Source organism: Otolemur garnettii, unplaced genomic scaffold, assembly GCF_000181295.1.
Source record: "Otolemur garnettii isolate 467f Iridium unplaced genomic scaffold, OtoGar3 scaffold00003, whole genome shotgun sequence".
Classification (NCBI taxonomy): domain Eukaryota; kingdom Metazoa; phylum Chordata; class Mammalia; order Primates; family Galagidae; genus Otolemur; species Otolemur garnettii.
The window spans coordinates 26,341,110-26,347,367 of record NW_003852398.1 but is presented as its reverse complement, the minus strand read 5'-3'; positions in this window follow the sequence as shown (position 1 = coordinate 26,347,367).

Sequence of the window (6,258 nt, the reverse complement as noted above, 5' to 3'; positions counted from 1 at the left end):
CAGATAAACTGGATTTCTTTCCCTGGTGGCTGGCTTCTTAGCATAAGCAGAAGTTGTGAGATATCTTAAGAATTAGCCCCAGAGGGCGGTGCCGTAGCTCAGTGGGTAGGGCGCCGGCCACATACACCCAGGCTGGAGTGTTTGAACCCAGCCTGGGCCAGCTAAAACAACACTGACAACTGCAACATCAACAACAAAAATAGCCAGGCATTGTGGGCGACACCTGTAGTCCCAGCTACTTGGGAGGCTGAGGCAAGAGAATCTCCTAAGTCCAAGAGTTGTCTTTTTTGTTGTTTGTTTTTTGTAGAGACTGAGTCTCACTTTATCACCCTCAGTAGAGTGTCATGGTGTCACACAGCTCACAGCACCTTCAACTCCTGGGCTTAGGCTATCCTCTTGAGTAACTGGGACTACAGGTGCCCACCACAATGACCCGCTATTGTTTTGTTGCAGTTCGGCTAGGGTGGGTTTGAACCTGCCATCCTCGGTATATGGGGTCAGCACCCTATCCACTGAACAACAGGCACTGCCTAAGCCCAAGTGTTTGAGGTTGCTGCAAGCTGTGCCATCACAGCACTCTACCGAGGGCAACATAGTAACACTGTCTCAAAAAAAAAGAATTAGCCCCAGAATTGGCACAGTATCTTTTCAACTGTATTTTCCTTGGTCAAAACAAGTCAGTCACAAGGCCCATCCAGAATCAAAGGATGGAAGCTGGACCTTTGATGCTTGCAGGTCCCACATGCACAGGGATGGGTTGGGACCATTGGTGACTGACAGCAGGCCTTCCTGCATAGATCTGCCTGACTCCAGTCTCCAAAATCAGGACTCACCTCATTCCACCCAAATTGTCTGGCTAGCTTTTTCTCATTTTTAGGGTGAGTTTCTAAGAATGAGCAGACTAGGTTAAAGGGCAGGTACATTACTGGGCTCTATGTCGAGATAAATCCACTTCTGCTTAGCAAAGTGATCTCAGGAGCTTCTCTTCAAGTAGAAATTTCCCCCTTCCCTTTCTCCTCACAAAGGAGATCCAGGTTTAATTTTGTTCATTCTATTGTTGTACCAACTTTGATGGAGGAAATCTTGGCTCCTGCTATGGAGAATCTCCTTGGGACTTCTGGGCAACAGTAAAGTCAGCAAAGAGTCGTGACGTTCAGATGCTCCTGAGCTATGCAGGATAGAGTTCCCTGTGGATCAAGCACATGTGGGGAAAGTAATTTGCTGACCTTGACTTTTCACAGAACTTGGGATGTTGTGGAAATAACATGGCTTAGACTTACCAGAGTTTAATCCTCCTGAAGTATAACCAAGTGTCTTTGTTTGCTATCCCAGTTTATATCTGTGTCACATGTCCAGTCTTGTTTAAAATTTGTCCAAGGCAAAAGCATCCCCATTTGTACAGTAAGTTTTATGATCACCCTATCTGCCACAGAAACTTGGGCAAGTTATTTCTACTCCCTGAGCCTCAGCTTCCTCATCTGTATAATGGGCCTGGCTATGTATTTTGCAGATGTGTTTTGTTTATCACTCAGCATCATTCAGTAGAACCTTTTTGAGTTCTAGAGGATCCTGGGATCCTGGGGATGACAAGACATGGTTCCAGCTCTCCTAACTTGCTTGCCTTACAAGTAAACAAGTGAAATAATTTCAGAGATTTAATTTCTTTCTCTATCTCTCTCTCTCATTTTTTCTTTTCTTTCTTTCTTTCTTTCTTTTTTTTTTTTTGAGACAGAGTCTCACTTGGTCTCCCTGGGTAGAGTACCATGGTGTCATAGCTCACAGCAATCTCAAACTCTTGGGCTCAAGAGAGCCTCTTGCCTCAGCCTCCTGAGTCACTGGGACTGTAGGTGAGCACTGCCATGTCCAGCTAGTTTTTCTATTTTTGGCAGAGATGGGGTCCTGCTCTTGCTCAGCCTGGTTTCAAACTCTTTTTTTTTTTGAGACAGAGCCTCAAGCTGTCCCCCTGGGTAGAGTGCCATGGCATCACACTCACAGCAACCTCCAACTCCTGGGCTCAAGCGAGTCTCCTGCCTCAGCCTCCCAAGTAGCTGGGACTACAGGTGCCCACCACAACGCCTGGCCATTTTTTTGGTTGCAGCCATCATTGTTGTTTGGCGGGCCGGGCTGGGGATTCGAACCCGCCACCTTAGGTGTATGTGGCTGGCGCCTTAGCAGCTTGAGCCACAGGTGCCGAGCCGGTTTCAAACTCTTAAGCTCATGTAATCCTCCCACCTCAGCCTCCCAGAACTCTAGGATTACAGCCATTGTACCCAACAAGATTTCATTTCTGTTATGTATCAAGAAGGGTCTCTTTGAGAAGGTGTGATTTGAGCTACCGCATGAAGAAAGAGAGCAGACCATGAGGCAGGAGATAACTTAACACCGGGAAGAGAACGGAGCTCAAGAGGAAAGTCATGTTCTGGAAGCTGTGAAGAGCCCCAGTGGTGATTTTCCTACCAGGGAGCTTTAAAACACTCCCACGTCTTTTATCTTAACTGATCCTCGAAATAACTGTGAAAAGTTTGGGAAGGCAAGGCAAAGAAGTATTATTATTTTTCAGGATCTCACTCTGTCACCCAGGCCGGAGTGTAGTGGCACAATCATAGCTCGCAGAAACCTTGAATTCCTGGGCTCGAGTGACCCTCCTGCCTCAGTCCCCCGAGGAGCTGAGATTAGAGGCATGAGGCACCATGACTGGCCAACCGAGAAGTATTATTAATCTTGCTTTACAGAGTGAAAAATTCTTACGAATTACCTTTGTATATTTTTCCCAAATGGTTCTACTGTACTTCTCTACTTAAATTTATTTTGATGTAAATTTATTTTCATTCCTTTTTTTTTTTTTAGGCCGAGCCTCAAGCTGTCCCCCTGGGTAGAGTATTGTGGCATCACAGCTCACAGCAACCTCCAACTCCTGGACTCAAGCGAGACTCCTGCCTCAGCCTTCCAAGTAGCTGGGAACACAGGCGCCCGCCACAGCGCCTGGCTGTTTTTTGGTTGCAGCTGTCATTGTTATTTTGGTGGGCCTGGGCTGGATTTGAACCCGCCACCTTAGGTGTGTGTGGCTGGTGCCTTAGCCACTTGAGCCACAGGTGCCGAGCCTTTCATTCCTTTTGATGACAGGAATATTTTGGAAGCCAGAGACATCTTTAGACGTACCTTTCTATTATGATATTTAATTGTGCAGGTAGCTCAGGCCAAGGCAGGAAGATCACTTGAGGCCAGGAATCCAAGACCAGCCTGAGCAATATAGCAAGACCCTATCTCTACACACACTCTCTCACACACATACACACACCTGTAGTCCTAACTACTCAGAAGGCTGAGGCAGAAGGATCACTTGGAGTTCAGGAATTGGAGGTTACAGTGAGCTATGATCATACCACCACACTCCAGCCTTGGTTATGGCGAGACCCTGTCTAAAAAAAAAAAAAAAATCTTAAATGCTTAAATTCTCATATGTACTGCTATTGCACCTATAAGAGATATTGGTCTATAGTTTTCTTATGATGTCTTCTTTTAGTTTTGGTATCAGAGTAGTACCAACTAAGTGAGGCCTCTTCTATTCTTTGGAAGAGGTTGTGAAGAACTGGCCTTAATACTTCTTCAGATGTTTGATAGAATTCACCAATGAAGATGTCTGGGTTTGGCTTTTTTTTTTTTTATGGATAGTTTTTTGATTTCTAATTCAATTTCTTTTTCTTTTTGAGACAGAGCCTCAAGCTATCCCCCTGGGTAGAGTGCTGTGACATCACAGCTCACAGCAACCTTCAACTCCTGGGCACAAGTGAGTCTCCTGCCTCAGCTTCCCAAGTTGCTGGGACCATAGGCGCCCACCACAACACTCGGCTATTTTTTGGTTGCAGCCATCATTGTTGTTTGGCGGGCCTGGACTGGATTCGAACCCACCACCTTAGGTGTATGTGACTGGCGCCTTAGCCACTTGAGCTACAGGCACTGAGCCTCTAATTCAATTTCTTACTTGTTTAGGTCCCTTCAGAGGTTCTATTTCTTCTTGAATAAGTTTTGATAGTTTGTGCCTTTCTAGGAATTGGGTCATTTTATCTAAGTTTTCTAATTTATTGCCATATAGCTACTCATACCACTCCCTTGGCATTCTTTTTTTTTCTGAAAGGTTGGTAATAATGTCCTCTCTTTCATTTCTTATGTTAATTTGAGTCTTCACTCTCTTTTTTTGGGCCAATTTTCTGGTTAATCTTGTTGATCTTTCCAGAAGAGCAATTACTGGGTTTTTTTTTTAATTATTAGCTCTGTTGTTTTTTTATTCTCTGTTTTATTTATTTCTACTCAAATTTTTATTATTTCTCTCCTCTGCTTGCCTCAGGTTTCCTTTACTTTTCTTTTTCCAGTATCAGGTGCAGGGTTAAAATATTGATTTGAGATCTTTTTTTTTGAGACAGGAGCCTCAAGCTGTCCCCCTGGGTAGTGTGCCGTGGCATCTCAGCTCATGGCAACCTCCAACTCCTGGGCTCAAGCGAGTCTCCTGCCTCCGCCTTCCAAGTAGCTGTGACCACAGGCGCCCGCCACAATGCCCGGCTATTTTTTGGTTGGAGCCGTCATTGTTGTTTGGCGGGCCTGGGCTGGATTCGAACCCGCCACCTTGGGTGTACATGGCTGGTGCCTTAGCCACTTGAGCCACAGGCGCCGAGCCGAGATCTTTCTTTTTAAAAAAAATGGGCCCTGAATGCTAGAAACTTTCCTCTGTCTTATATATTGATATATAATTTTTGGAGTGTGGAGTCTTATTGTGCTCTCGCCACTCACTGAAGAGGTGAGTAAAATAATCAGGTCTAGAGTCACAAAGACTTGGGCCTGGTCCTGAGAGTGCTACTCCACAAGTGACCTCTGGTGAGTCCCCTTTTGGTTCTCAATTGTTTTCTTTCTATAAAATGAAGACACTGGACCCCAGCATCTCCAGGGTCTTTTAGCCACCCTAGCTTGGAGGGCAGGCTCATGTCGGTCTCATCTCTGTATAGTTTTGGAGTGGACATCTGTGGTTTCTGCCTGCCTAGCACCCTTTTCTCTCCTACTGGCAAAGGCACCTGCTTTCCCTTTGGGGAGACACTTCTCTCCCACATTATGTCTAGAGCCTTTTTTGAGCTATAGACCTTTCTGGCAGTGTGTAGAAACCTGTGGAACCCTTCTCAGATTGATCTTTTAAAATGTCTAATATATACCACATACGGTCTAAAGGAAACAGTCATCAGATTATTAGAAAGCAAAGTTGGGATGTGCGTACTTCTTTATTATCATATCAACAAGATATGATATTATATGATATATTAGATCAACAAGACTAATATAATATAATAGACTAATATAATATGATGTATTAGACTAACAAGATCTAATAGCTACTAACAAGATCTAATAGCTACTAACAAGATCTAATAACTACTTTAATTTCAAAGTAGTGGTGAACATAAATATTTTAAGATATCTCTGACAATTTTGATGTGATATAACATGTCTGTGATCTCTATCGGTGACTAAGTTATAGGTACTACCATCATCTTTGGTTACATTCATAGAAGGACATGTTAAATTTCAGTTAAAGATTAGTGAAAAGAGAGACAATGTTTTCCCATCCAAATTGATGGTGCCTTATTAAGAAAGCTTTGTTTGGGGAATTTAGATGCAGCTGCTTGACTCCTGGATTCAGAGGTAGGCACGTAACCCAACACTGGCCAATCAGACCAGGGATTGAATAAGCAACGGGCATTCGAACCACATGGATGCAATCAGAGTGAATCCAGGGCTCTGCTAGACAACTGCGGTGTCTTCTGCTGGACTTGCTGAGAGGAATGGATGAAAGCCTGGAACATATCACCTGGCCATCACCCGGAGAGAACATGACTCAGAATGAAGCCAGTACAGAGGAAAACAGAGCTGAGAAATAAACAGCTTTATCTTCTTGGCAACATCCCTCCCTTTAATGTGTTAATTATGTAAGTCAAGGCCGGGTGTGGTGGCACTCGCCTATAATCCTAGCATTCTGGGAGGCTGAGACAGGCGGATTGTCTGAGCTCAGGAGTTTAAGACCAGCCTGAGCAAAAGACCCTGTCTCTAAAAAAAGCCAGGCATGGTGGTGGGTGCTTGTAAGCTACTTGGGAGACCGAGGCAAGAGGACTGCTTGAACCTAAGAGTTTGTGGTTGCTGTGAGCTATGATGCCATAGCACTCTACCTAGGGCAACAAAGTGAGACTCTGTTTCTAAATAAATAAATATAAAAAAACT